Here is a 14,579-nt window from a genome sequence, read left to right on the forward strand (position 1 = left end):
GCTAAGTCAGGCCATAACTTTACGGGCCCTTCGTGTGATTTTTTTCTTCTTTATTTAAGAGATTTTTAGCCAAAGGCTAGTTCATCTCTAAACCTTCGTGTGATTGAATGAACGGCAAAATTATGTTCTGATGACCTCCACCTTGAAAATTGTCCATTCATGTTCGCTCCAGTGATGAAAACCTTTGTTTTCTTTCCGCATCTACAGCTGCCTTGCCAAATCATCAACTTTCGAGCGAGTTTATCTGCAAAGGCAAATTTGAATGAATCCGGAGCATCCCCCTTACGTTTAGCAAAGCAAAAATTTTGGCCCGGGATACGTCCAAAGTCCATTTTACCGTGGGGGACGAAAATAATCTGTTCCACATTTCTTTAAACGAATTTCGATATTATCCGATTTCGTCCACTTCTCATCGATAATCTTGAATGTGTAAGAATTATCGAGCATTATTCTGATATTATTTTTAGCGTGTAGCGTGATGTGAACTGTCACTTCCTGAGCTACTGGTTTTGTGATTGTTTCAAACCAACCCGGGGGCAACTTGACAACTCCAGTATATTTCAAATGTACCCCAATAATTTGGTTCTGGTGGTTCTGTCAAACTCACAAGTTTTCAGAAGAGTTATCTGAATAGGGCGAGTGCGGAAATGATACATAGTAAATGAAATGAAAGTTTAAAATTTACGTTATTGCCGCGCGCCCACCAAACCAGAACGCGCGTGTGGTACACGTGAAGTCCGACGTCAAAATTAACATTAGCGACATAGGAAGTCTAGTGATTTTCAGTCGCATGCGCAGTCATTTCGATTTTCAGTCGTATGCACAATTTATAATCAGTTTATATTTTTATGTAGTCTCGTATGTCTTTGAGCAGAACAGAACCAAAAGCGTAAACATATGATTTGTAAATCGAAAATATGTGGTTAACATCGAATTAATCGGAACAAATGAGAATTGAGCGAGAATACTTTCGGTGATTTCGACTACCCAAGTAATCAAAAGTTCCGCATTCAACGATAAAACTCATTTTCAAGTTTAATAAAGTTCGGGTAAAGTTCTGACAGAACTTTCAAGTTCCATAAAGTTCAATTAAAGTTCCGACAGAACTTTCATGTTCCATGAATTTCAAATAAAGTTCCGATAGTACTCCAAGCAACCAAAAGATCCACATTCAACGACAAAACCCGCTTTAAAGTTCCATAAAGTGCATATAAAGTTCCAACACACCTTTCTTGCTACTTTAGCAGCTATAGAAACTTCAGGCTCTTGAAGTTCAAAAAAAGTTCCAAAAAACATCCCTAAGCACTTTTTAGGAACTTCAGGTAAAGCTGAAACAAGGCCACAACAAAGTTCCAATCGAGTTCCCAGCGGAACTTCTTAGCAACTTTTAAGTATCTTAAAAGATCCCTGCGGAACTTCTAAGCAACTTGAAAGTTCCTTAAAAGGTCCGTCATAGCCCACACGAAGCAATCCACACATATATTTTTCAGGAACATACATTTATGTACGTAAATATGAAATGATCAGTGGGTCAAATGAATCATAATTCTTATATTTATGCAGTGCATCAAGATTCCATCCAAACAAAATAAAGATCAATTTCCTAGATTCAAACCCGTGTGTTTGGCATGCGATCTACGAACGCTAACAAGTGCGCCACAAGTGTGTTGAAATACCCTGCGGGCAAACACTAATTCATCAAGGTGTTGTGTTTCGTATTCAAGTCAGTCACAGCTGGCACTGAAAACTCCAACAAGGCAGGACAACAGCTCACTTTAAAATATCTCAGATGACGAAGCAGTTCATGCTGTGGCTCTCACGCAGAAGGACTGGGTTTAATTTTTCAAACAGCTATAATTTTACTACTAATGCTGATAAATCAATACACTTCATACCTGCCTTAAGGAAAAAAAAAACTTTCATAAAGACCTGACTTCAGAATTAACTTTCATAAAAGTGCGAACTAACTATAATGTAGTAGGGAACAAAAACCTTTCTTAATGTATCTTCTAAAAGTTCAAGTTCCGCCAGAAGCTGCTTATAATGCTCTTTCTAGCTTAAAAAAGTACAACGTTAGTTCAGCGGTGTACTTTGTATGCTGTCGAAGGCCAATTTCAGCCTCTCAAACCGTTTACTTTACTTACCCCGTAAGAGAAACACGGGAAAGTATACCTTCATCGCACAACTATGTTCAAAGCAATAATCTAAAGGCTGGTCAAGAGCAAAATAAAACTGAAGAAATCAAAGTATTTTAATTGCCATTCGATGATATAAGATGAAACTCAATCAATCGATTCAATATGTATGAATTTATTTAATTTCACCACGAAAATCATAAATTCGCTCTTTTCATATGGCATTCTTGCCTGTGGTTTGACATCCACTCATGGTGAAACAAAATTTTTGTTTCTCATAGAGAAACGCCGTTGCGGCGGTGAAGGACAATCCCTTTGTTTACGTTATGTAGCGACATCTGCTATTTGCAAGTGGGTACGTGAAACTAAGGTTATCTGTCATCTTGCCGGGGACTTGTTTCAAACTCTTAAAGCTTCAAGTTCCAACTCTGGAAGCAACGAAAATATCTGCACGGAGGGTTGGTGACCTAATTGACTACTGGCATTGATTGCCAAACGTGACCAAAACATTGGTGTATTTCTGTTAAAAATGCATTAAAAAAACCTGAAATGCTGCATTTGGAAGTACAATGTTTGCTTTGATGAGTTTTCACCGTTTGCTCTCCAGTTTTCAAAATGACGTCCATGCAAGAGGAGCAGCGTGTCAAAATTTTGCTCGCGCAGCAATAGAATCCGACTTTCTCACACGCCAAGTTGGCAAAATTACTGGATGTGACCAAATCGACCGTGACAAACGTTTTAAAAGTGTTATGGGAGCGTTTGTTGACCACCAGGAAGCCTGGAGGCGGTGACAATCGTAATCCGGACGTGACAGTGACGACGAAGAAAATAGCGATGAAATATAAGCGGAGCTCTCCATCCGGGACGTCGCTGGCAAGCTCAATGTCTCCCATACTACTGTGCAGCGGGCCAAGAAACGAGCCGGGTTGTCGACGTTTAAGAAGGTGAAGGTTGTGAACCGAGATTACAAACAAAACACGTCGGCAAAGCAGCGGTCCCGAAAGCTGTATACGAATCTGCTCACCAAGTTCGACTGTGTCGTCATGGACGACGAAACTTATGTGAAGGCGGATTTCAAGCAGCTTCCGGGACAGGAGTTTTAAACCGCATCAGGAAAAAGGAAAGTGGCTGAAAAAGCGAAGACAACAAATCAAGAAGATCAAGTAGAAGACTACAATCGCGTCATCTGCCGCTCAAAGATAAATGCTTGTAACGAATTTGATAGCAAAGATTACATCCTCAGGAGAAAGGTTTGTGTATTTGCTCATTTTTCTATGCTTTGCTAAAGTCGATGAGACCACTGTGCAAAATGTAATGGAAGGGGTTAAGCGGAAGGCACGGCAGTTCGGATGTGGCAAACCAAAAGGATAAACGAACATTTTTTTCCTTTAAATATACGAATTGAACTACCAAAAGAAAAATAAAAGGATTTTTGTGATATGAATTTTGACTGAATGAAACGATTTTTTTGTCGACCAATTTTTACGCTTTCCTGTCTTTATATTGGTTTGTGTGAGCATGCCTTGGATTCCTAGCAATCATTGAGAGAAGGTCCGGAGAACTTCGAGATTAGGGCGTAATTGCTTTTGTAAACAAACACTTCATTTGACGATTTATCGCGAATTAAAGGACAATCTAAAAAAACTAACAACCCAAACAGGTAGATGAATGGGTCCCCTATCATTTGGTATAGTTTGTTCACGAGATTGTTCTTTTAATCGCGAGAAATCAGCGATTGACATGTTTGTTTACAAAAACAATTACGCCCAAATCTCAAAGTTCTCCGGAGTTATTGTTTACAAAAGCTGTTACGCACAACTACGCCAGCTCTATGCATAGATTTGTTTCAGAACAAAGATTTTAGAGCTAGACAGTACAGAAGGGCGGATCAAACAAATTGTACGCACCTTATCTCGCATACCGAAGCTCACCTAACCAATCGAACACCACTATCGAATAGCAAAAAATTTCCCCACCTGAAGGTGGCTCCGTTACTTGTCATGATAATTATAGAGATGTGATCTGATAACAGAGATGTGAACGATACAAACAGATATTATCCATTTTAAGAGATTTAAGCTCTATTATATCGGATATAATCGATAAAATGGATTTGTACGACTATGAATCGATTCATAGAACTTTAGAGTTAGTTTTTGAGACATTTGATTAAATCTTTGACATTCGATTTTTACGTAAGTTTCATCGTTCATCAAAATATGAGTGTGCAGAATTTTTTCACGTCTGTGACAAGTATGTGAATCCTGATGAAATTATCACTACTAAATAAACAATCCTTCCGGATCAAAACGCTGTCGCTAGTTTCTTGCTACGACAACTAGAGGCGCAACAGTAATTAAAAAAAGCGGCCAAATACTAACTGGACCAGACTTTATAAGGTTGTATGGAATGGTGACGTAGGACTACGTGGTCTTATATAATAAGTGTTATGTGTTAACTGCAGCACGAGCTTGTGTTTTTGTGTAGGAATAGGAATTTGAGCGAGGTTCTCTATGTTTGAACTTTTTAGCATGACTACAAGACATATTCAGAAATTTAACTCTTTTGGAAAATCTTGGTGGCCCTGAAAAGGGCCGATGGTAGTACAGGCTTAAAGCCTTTGGAAAATGATGATGACGTGTAGGGAGCAGGATCAGGAAATCGGACCAGACAATCCCATATTCTTCGGTTCAACCCTTGGGCACTCGCAAGAGTCTCGACCCGTCTGCTGGTGGACATAGGTTGAACTGTTGAGTGCGTTGCCAGTGGTCTAGACGATTGCTCGGTATATCGACGACATTTACTTCCGGAACAGCTTGGAGATTCGAGCCAACAAGAAAATGGCCTGGTGTTAGAACCTCTAAGTCAGCAGAATCGGTCGGAATCGGAGTCAAAGGACGAGAATTTAGGCACATTTCGATTTGTGCAAGTAAGGTTGTCATGTCTTCAGGGCTTAGTGACGTCTGACCGATTTCTCGCAGAAGATGGTGCTTGCATGATTTCACGGCTGCTTCCCACAGTCCTCCGAAGTGTGGAGCCCGTGGTGGAATAAACCTCCACTGGATTTCTTGATCTGCACACCAGTTGAAGATGGTATCTCGATCAGTGTCGTTGAGCTTCAGCATGTCATAGATGCGGTGAAGTGAATTCGATGCTCCCTTCAAGGCCGTTCCATTGTCGGAATGGAGTTCCTGAATGCGGCCACGGCGAGCGACGAAGCGACGGAAAGCGGAAAGAAATGCTGGTGTGGAGAGGTCTGATACCAGTTCAATATGAACGGCTCTTGTGGTGAAACACACGAAGATCGCAATATATGCCTTGATAGGTGCGCGGTTACGCACTGGGGACTTGAGAAATATTGGGCCACAATAATCTACGCCACTATTTGAGAATGGGCGAGCTGGTACGACACGAGACCTTGGCAGATCAGCAGTGCTTTACTTAACGAGAATCGGCTTGGTGCGGAAACATTTGATGCATCGGTGATAGGTGTAGCGAACAAGATCTCTCCCTCCAATAATCCAGTATTTCTGGCGTATGGTGGACAACATCAGCTGGGGTCCAGCGTCGAGGAGTGTCTTATGATAGTGTTCAGAAAGCAAACGAGTCAATGGATGCTTGGCCGACAGAATGATAGGATGTTTGCGTGCTTCTGGAACATCAGCGTTGGCAAGTCGCCCACCGACACGAATAAGTCCGTCGTCGCTGAGGTATGGATGTAACCATTTCATCGGAGGAGTCTTCACAATTGCTGAGCTGCTGAGATCTGCTAATTCTTCTGAATAGAGCTGTTGTTGAGCTAATCGGACCAAGGCACAGTCGGAGGCTGTCAGATCAGCTGTTGTTAGAAGTAGTGATGATTCTTCGCCGGACTTCCGCACTACAGCACGAATCAAATGAATGTACTTGACGCAGTAGGCAACTACTCGGCGCAGCTTGGTATACGAAGAATAGCGGGAGAATAACTGATCGACAAACTGGTTTTCATCGGGAGCTAGTGATACTAGGGTGATCTTGCGTGTTTCTTCAACGGTTGTTGAAAATTCTTCTTCAGGAACATTCGCATGTGGCCAGTGGTTCATAGGCTGTGATAACCATGGCGGTCCGTTCCACCATCGTGACTGGTTTCGAAGTTCGGTAGGTGTCAAGCCACGAGATAGTTCATCTGCTGGATTTTCACTACCGGCAACGTGTCTCCAAGTATGTCCCTCTGTATTCGACTGGATTATTGATACTCGGTTCGCGACGAAAGTTTTCCAGCGGTTCGGTGATGATTCAAGCCAGTGCAGAACAGTAGTGGAGTCTGACCAGAAGAAGACTTCAAGGGTGAATCTGATCGAGTGTTCCACCTTTTGGAAGAGTCTAGTTGACAGAACTGCAGCGCAGAGTTCGAGTCGAGCGATGGAGTGCTTGGTAGCAAGCAGCGCCACCTTTGATTTAGACGTCAGAAGATGTACAAGGATTCGCTCATCACTCTCGGATCGGACAGCAAGCCCCGTATGCTGACTCTGATGCATCGGAAAACAAATGCAATTGCATCCGAGGAGTAGCGGCGAAAGAAACAAAGCGGGGAATTCGTAACTCAGATAGCACGTCAAGCATTGCATGGTATGCTTTCCATTCGTCCTGCATCTTCGATGGAAGAGGTCTATCCCACTCGTATGGATGATCATCGTCTGTCTTCAGCTTCCACAGTCGCTGCATAAATATTTTTGCTGTCACGATAACAGGACCAACAAGTCCCAGAGGATCGAAAATTCGTGCAATATAGGAAATCACCTTGCGCTTGGTGAGAATCGATGCTGCAAGTGGCATCTGAACATTGAAGCGAAGCATGTCTGTTCTTGTGTCCCAGATTAATCCCAACGTTGACACCGACTAATCGTCTTGCAGATCGTGAAAAGGTTGAATTGCTAGGTCCTCAGGTGGGACGTCTTCCAAGACTTTCGGTACGTTTGACGCCCATTTTCTCAACGGAAAACCGGCTGACGCGAGCATAGCAGTAATTTGGCGACGTTTTTCGATTGCGGATTCGAGATTGTCCGCACCCGAGAGAAGATCATCTACGTAAAAATCCTCAACTACGGCTTCCACTGCTTCTGGATACTTGTCGCCTTCGTCTTTCGCCAGTTGTTGCTGAACATTGCTTTAGGTCCTAAGTAACATTGACAGATTCTCTTCGTCGACCTTCTCTTTGTATTCCTACGGCCATCTAAAGACATTCTCAGGTATTTTCAGCACACATATCGACAAAAGGAGCTTTTATCTAGCATCTAATACGACAAACACAACAAGAAACAGTTATGTGCGCAAGTTATTAACGAAAGAGAAAGTCGACGAAGAGAATCGATCAATGTTACTTAAAACCTGATGCAATGTTCAGCTTGAATACTTCAAAGCAAATACACCTTTGTGAAAAATTACGCTTATTTCCACATGACCATTCGGCCCGTTAAACATAATTATTATGTTCAACGGCCTGAAGGGTCATGTGGAAACAAGCATAAGTTTTCACAAGGGTGTATTTGCTTTGACACACAATTTATTCAATCAATCTTACTTGGAAAAACTCCGAGTGTAAAGCAAAATCGTCTAGGAAAAAAATGTAGAGTGCACATTAGGCTTTACGAACAAGATATGATCAGAAAACAATGCTCATTTCGTTTGACGATTTGTTAAAATGAACTGAAAAATGCCTAGGTTGAGCTGCTTTCAAATGCTGTTTTCAAAAGTGCTCCTTATGATCAAAGTTCACTTCTTTTCCACTTCCACTGTAATTCAATCTCTGTTCGTCTTTCTTAGATAATGGACAGTTGACAGCGTTTGAAAAAAATAGCTCAAAGCTCACGCTAGTAATTGGAACAGGTTTTGACGAAGCTAGCGGTGCCTGTGGTGTAGTGGTAAGCGTGATTACCTGTCATCCCAGCAGGCCTGGGTTCAATCCCAGTCGGCGCCGCCGGGATGTTCTGAGGCATAACAATTCTGATCACGCCTTCCTTCGCAAGGGAAGTAAAGCCGTTGGTCCCCCGGTTCATGAGTTGATGGGTCCAGGTGTGGGAGCTACCTCCCTGGCGTCGGTAGCATTGGTGCTCAGCGCGGAAAACAAGATCGACGGAAAACAAATCATGGAAAAATAAACGACGATGCTGACATCTAGCCTAGCAATAGTTGTGGCATAGAGGTAACTCTATGACTAGAAGGTCCCGAAATAACGTGCTCAACTTTTTGGCTCAGCTCTGGTACTCTCTTCGGTCCCAAGCTAATCGATTTACCCCTCGAAACATAGGAAAAACCAATAACCCCTCATTTTATCTGTCAAACTTTCATAGCGAATCAAAACAAACATTGCGTAGTACTAGAATTTCGACTAGAATGGGGTACGTTAATCGTTCGCTTGGGAGCAATAGGTTAGTCAAGTAGTGAGCCAATTTAAAATCATTAGTTTCGTATTGATTGTTGGTTGTAGTGTATCTGTTGCACATAACAAAAGAGCAAATCAAATGTCAAACTTATTGACCTATTCACGTGACACGCATACACAAACTGCCACACAGCCACCCACAACATCATATTGGATTTTATTAGCTTTGATATCACGGCTGGTGGCAGCAATCCAATGAACTCTCTGCATAACTGTCAGAGGTTGTCAAAATCAGTGCAACAAAGTATGAGCGAGTGTGTGTCTGTGAGGTGAAGTGAAAGGATATCGCCACGGATTAGCGCTCAGCAGCACGCTATAAAATTGGATTCAATCATGACTAGTCTGATCGCTGAAACTTTTCAACGCTTTTGACACGGCTCCAAATAGGATCAACTATGCAGTGGTTTATCCGATACAAGTTCAAGCGGACTAGTGGATGAATTCTTGTTGCTAGGGTCTAAGTTCAGTTGCTATAATTGATGCAGTCAGTGGGACTGAATTTGTTCTAATTGATAAATTTTCGATTTTTTGTTCAACTCATAAAAGCTCATTTCGTATTCCGCACTAGTTGGCCACGCGCACGGAGTATCGAAAACTTTGATTGGCCAAATATTGATTTAGATCGAACCAGTCGTTTCGATAAGGGCAAAGATTACGGTTGACGATGCCAATCAGATGACGACGTGAACGACGACGCACATTTGGCAGAATAAACTTTCACTAGCAGCAGGTATCGGGCCTCAGCCTGGTCAGTAATGGTACGGTATAACCAAGCTGGCAGTGGCAGGTTCGATCCCCGGTTTCGGGTTGAAAATGTCCTTGGCTTCCCTGAGCATAGAGTATCATTGTGTTTCCCATTCAGTATACAAGTTCATGCATTGATTGGCATAGAAAACTTTCAATTAGAGAAAAACATATCGCAAAAAAAACATGTTTTAATTTTTCTACAAATATTTATTTATGCAACAAGTTGCAAAAAGACGATTTTATATTACGAGTCAGTGATGGCATCATCATTAGCAAATTGATATTATGCGCGTGATATTGAAGCAAAAAGTCTTGATATTGAATTTACAAGGTCCTTTAATATTGCGAGACTATTCAGAACGTGTTGAATTGAAGCTGAGAGTTGCATCGACGCAAACACTATTCCGTTACACCTCGTTTTCTTAGAAAGAGAAGGTATAATACTGCTAACCCTTTTTTAGCTTCACCGATGGCAGACTCGAAGCCAGCCGTTGTGCAAGTTTCGGTTGCGTTCGGGTGGAAAGCAAAAATCATGTAAAGCATCATGTGAGATTTGCAGCTGGTGAGTTTTGTAAGCTTGATATACCAGGGTTGGTAAATGTCATTTGTAATTAAAGATCTCACGCGATATTTACAGAGATACTTCTGTCACTATCATCGGATGAGAAAACGATGACAGAGATTTTTTTTTGTTATGACAGAACGTGACAGTGCTGTGATCATCGTGATTACTAGCTAATTTATTTATTTATTTGTCTGCATCAACAGGCTGTGTAAAGCCCCAATGATGATTTAAGTAACTTATATAGGTAAATAAAAAAATAAAAACTAAGAATAAAATACATAAATAAAACACACAATCATTCACGGTTAACTGTGCCAGAAAAGAACGATGAGAAGTATCTTCGTAGCAGCTGTCGAGGCATATGGAAATCGAAGATGCCCGAGACTCGATTGAACACTCGTTGCAGCCCACCTATTGCACCGTTCATGCCATAGTTTGTGCGCTGAAGTGGCAATCTCAGCAAAACGTTGTTACGTAGCGCACGGGGTTGGACGTTAATTTTGACTTGCCCCAAGATTGCACTGCAATCAATTCTACCTTGTAAAGTGTCCGAAATGAACATGGTGGGGGCCCTAGAGGTGTCTCTTCTAGTTCGGAGAGGCTCCAGATCAATCAGCTGGCAACGATTTTCATAGCTGGGCAGATGAAATGGGTCTCTCCAAGGCAGCTTCCGCAGAGCGAATCGAAGAAAACGGCGTTGAACGGACTCAACTCTCTCAGCACCATTGTTGTAGTTTGGACTCCAGACCACAGAACAATATTCCAGAATGGATCGCACCAAGGAACAGTACAGTGACTTCAAACAGTAGATATCGGAGAAATTCTTTGCTATCCTGAAGATAAATCCCAATGTCCTAGACGCCTTGTCGACAACGTACGAGATGTGCTGCTTGTACGTAAGTTGAGAATTAGAATAACACCCAGATCTTTCACATGGTTCACACGGTCGGCACTGTAATCGATAAGTTTGTATTCAAATGTGATTGGTTCTTTCTTCCGAGTAAAAGTGATCACTGAACACTTAGTGGGGTTAACCACCATTCGGTTCAAATTACACCAGCTGGCAAAGGCTTCGAACTGACGTTGAAGGAAGTGACAGTCATCAATCGAGTGGATTCGTAGGTAGATTTTAAGATCGTCTGCATACGATAGTCGTGGGCCTTCGATGACCAAGTTCACGTCATTGAAGTAGAGTAAGAAAATCAAAGGTCCCAGGTGACTTCCTTGAGGTATTCCTGACGTAGCTAGATAGATATTGGACCGGTTGTCACCAATGGCAACCATCAGTTGCCGATCAGTGAGATATGAACGAAACCATCGCAAGAGGTTGTCGCTGACCCCAAGTCTATGCAACTTGGCAATCGCGATGGCATGGTTTAGCTTATCGAAGGCAGCTGACAAGTCGGTGTATATGACGTCTGTTTGAGTCCTCTCTGCCATGCTTTCCGTAAGATACGATGTCAAACACAGCAGATTTGTGGAAGTAGAACGACCGGAAGTGAAGCCGTGTTGATCACCACTTAGATACTGCTTACAATGAGAGAGTAGAGGCTCCATGAATACTAACTCGAATAACTTCGAAACTGCGCTCAACGACGTAATTCCACGATAATTGTCCACATCCCGTTTGCTGCCCTTTTTGTGGATAGGAAACATATGTGCGAATTTCCAACAAGATGGAAATGTACCACTCGAGATGGACAATCGAAATAGGTGAAGCATGGGCATCAGCAAGCTGGCGATATGCTTTTTCAGGAATACGGATGGAACGCCATCGGGTCCTGGATTGAAGGACGACTTGAGTTGTGATGCGGCAGTGGAAATCATCTCGACGTTGACATCCATCGCACCCAGTGTTTGACCGTACAGTGGAACATTACTAGCTGCTAGGGTAACGTGTTCGTCAGTTAATCTCTCATTCGTGAAAACACTGGCGAACTTCTCAGAAAACAAGCGACAGATCTGCTGAGAAGTGGATGCAACTGCTCCATTCAACACCATTGAAGAAGGTAGGCCGGATTCCTTGCGCTGCTCATTTACGTAATTCCAGAATGACTTCGGGTGCGACTTGAGTTTTCTCTGAATCCCTCGTTGATATCGCGAATAGCATCGACGGCTAACTCGCTTGAACTCATAATTGAGCCTAACGTAGTGACGTTTCAGCGAAAGCGTACGATACTTAGTGAATTTTCTTAATGCGGCTCTCTTGGTCGACTTCAACCTACGCAGTTCACTCGTCTGCCAGGGAGGATGATAAATTTTACGGTGAACTCTTTTCGGAACGTGCCTGTCAATGACATAAGCCAAGACATGTGAAAATGTTTGCGCAGCGGTTTCAACATTATCAGGATCGAGGATGCTCTCCCAATCTATACTAGATAGCACGTTGACGATACTACGGTGATCGGCTTTCCGGAAATCGTATGACACGGTCGTGGAAATGTCGTCAAAGACCCGATCGTGATTGTCAGCAACAGTGACAACCAAGGGAGGGTGATGATGTACTTGCTTTACTAGTGGAGAAGGTGCCGTGGAGATGAAAGGAGCGGTGTCCTGAACGCTAACGAAGCAGAGGTCCAGGCTACGGTTGTTTTCGTTGACTACGTGGTTTATTTGAGATAGTGTTGCTGTACTATAGCAGTCGAGAAGGCTAACTGATCCTGTATGAAATACAGAGTGTACAATGTCTGGGTAGAGAAAGCCGCTGTAAGATGGTTTCCAGGAAACACCGGGTAGATTGAAGTCACCCAGAACGATTATCTCATCAGTTGGTGTCGCACTCTCCATTATGGTGAAAACGGACCGGCAATGGGTATCGATAAGTTCGTTGTCACGAACCCGGTCAGGTGCAATATACACCGCACATAGGTACAGTGTGCGATCGCTCAGTTCTACGGCCACCCAAACTTGTTCCACACAGTTCCACAAGACGTTTTCAATAGCTCTCGCCTTTAACCCGGAACGAACTGCCACGAGAACACCACCTCCAGTAGATTTCCGACTGTTTTTCGGATTTCTGTCACAGCGGAAAACCTCGTATTCGGATCCGAACACCTGGTTTGAAAGCGTTCGAGAATCGAGCCAAGTCTCGACAAAAACGATGACATCGTAGCACCGGTCCGATACAGCTAGGTGGTAGTCAAGAACACCAGAATTCATTCCGCCTACGTTTTGGTAGTAGAAAATGACGTCGTGTTTACTACGGTCGGTGGTCGCACGAGGTAAGGCGTTTTCCCTGGAAGTCATGGAAATATCAGGTGGCGAATGGACATGAATAATCTCAAGTGGATACTCGCCGTAGTGAGTAGGTTGGAAGACCCCCTCTCCACATCCAACCACAGGCCCGGAACGACTATGAAGATCGGAGGCGGCAGATTGCAGGACTGGGTCAGAGGGATTGGGGGCTTCCACAATGCTTTCTACAGCGCGTCCCAGGTTCAAATTAACAGGAGTAGATGCATTTCCTCGATCGGTGACATCCAGAGTGCTGAAATTCAACTCGGCATCAGGCAGCGAATGTTCAGAATAATATTTGTACTTGCCTGACATAGCAAGTTGGAAGACCCCCGATCCACATCTAAGCTCAGGGCCGGGACGACATTGATGTACGCTGGCAGGAATCGGCACGACTGAGTTAGAGGAACTGAGGACTTCCCAAGTGCTTTCTACGGTGCGTCCCGGTTGAAAATACTCATCGTTCGTTCCTGCGATGCGTCTATTTGTCCGAAGTGCAGCAGCAACAGGATTCACTTCATCATGGTCCGGACAGCTAATGATAACCTGGGTGCGGGAAAACTCGTCACGCAACGAAAAGATCGAATCAAAACAGTACTTGCCTGTGCAAGCATGGTGGAAGACTCCCTTTCCACCACCAACCATAGCACCGAGACGGCTGTGATGAACGGAGGCTGCGATATGCCGGACTGGGTTGGGGCGATTGGGAGCTTCCATCAGGCTTTCTACGGTGCGTCTCGGTTGAATTTCTGGATGTTCTAATGTATTACTATTAAAATTACTTGTACTTAAGAAATCTTAAATATTTATTCACTCTACCGATTACATTCGGTTACTCGCTTAAATCCATCTAAATCAGTTAGAAATGTTGATGTCAAAACTGCATAAGAATTATTCTCATGAGTGCTCATGAGAGCTAATGATGGATAGTTTCGTCTCGTGATAGTGAGAGGACCTGGTTTCTCATTGTCACATGACAATCATGATATTTACTTGCTCTGGCTGCGATATAACAGCTTGCAATAGCAACCGCAGTTATTTGCTTATTGATCTTTGTTCACGAAAATCAAGCGTGATCTTGTTCTTTCGTGAGAATTGATTTTTTTGATATTTTACCAACACTGTGAGTCGTATACTTCAGTTTATCCAACGAGTTTTGCCGAACTTTTCGGCACTGGATGCTGAAAGGTAGTACTTTTCCACGCTGCTATTTTATTTATGAAAAGCGGACCATTATGTTAGTCAAAGCAGTGTCAAAAATGTGACACTTTTCAGTAATGAGAGGTAAAAAAAATCTATGAAATATGGCACAAATTGCGTTTGAAAAATCGCAAAAAATGACCTTTAGATTTTGTTTTGAGTCCACATTTTTCATGATGAGATAGAATAAATATTGTTGCATGTATTTTTCTTTTAGCAATCTAAGAAAAAAAAAACTGATTTCTTTGGATTATTTAAAAAAAAAATCAATATTTTT

Source organism: Ochlerotatus camptorhynchus, unplaced genomic scaffold, assembly GCF_037179485.1.
Source record: "Ochlerotatus camptorhynchus isolate MF236.1 unplaced genomic scaffold, CSIRO-AGI_Acam_v1.1 ptg000361l, whole genome shotgun sequence".
Classification (NCBI taxonomy): domain Eukaryota; kingdom Metazoa; phylum Arthropoda; class Insecta; order Diptera; family Culicidae; genus Ochlerotatus; species Ochlerotatus camptorhynchus.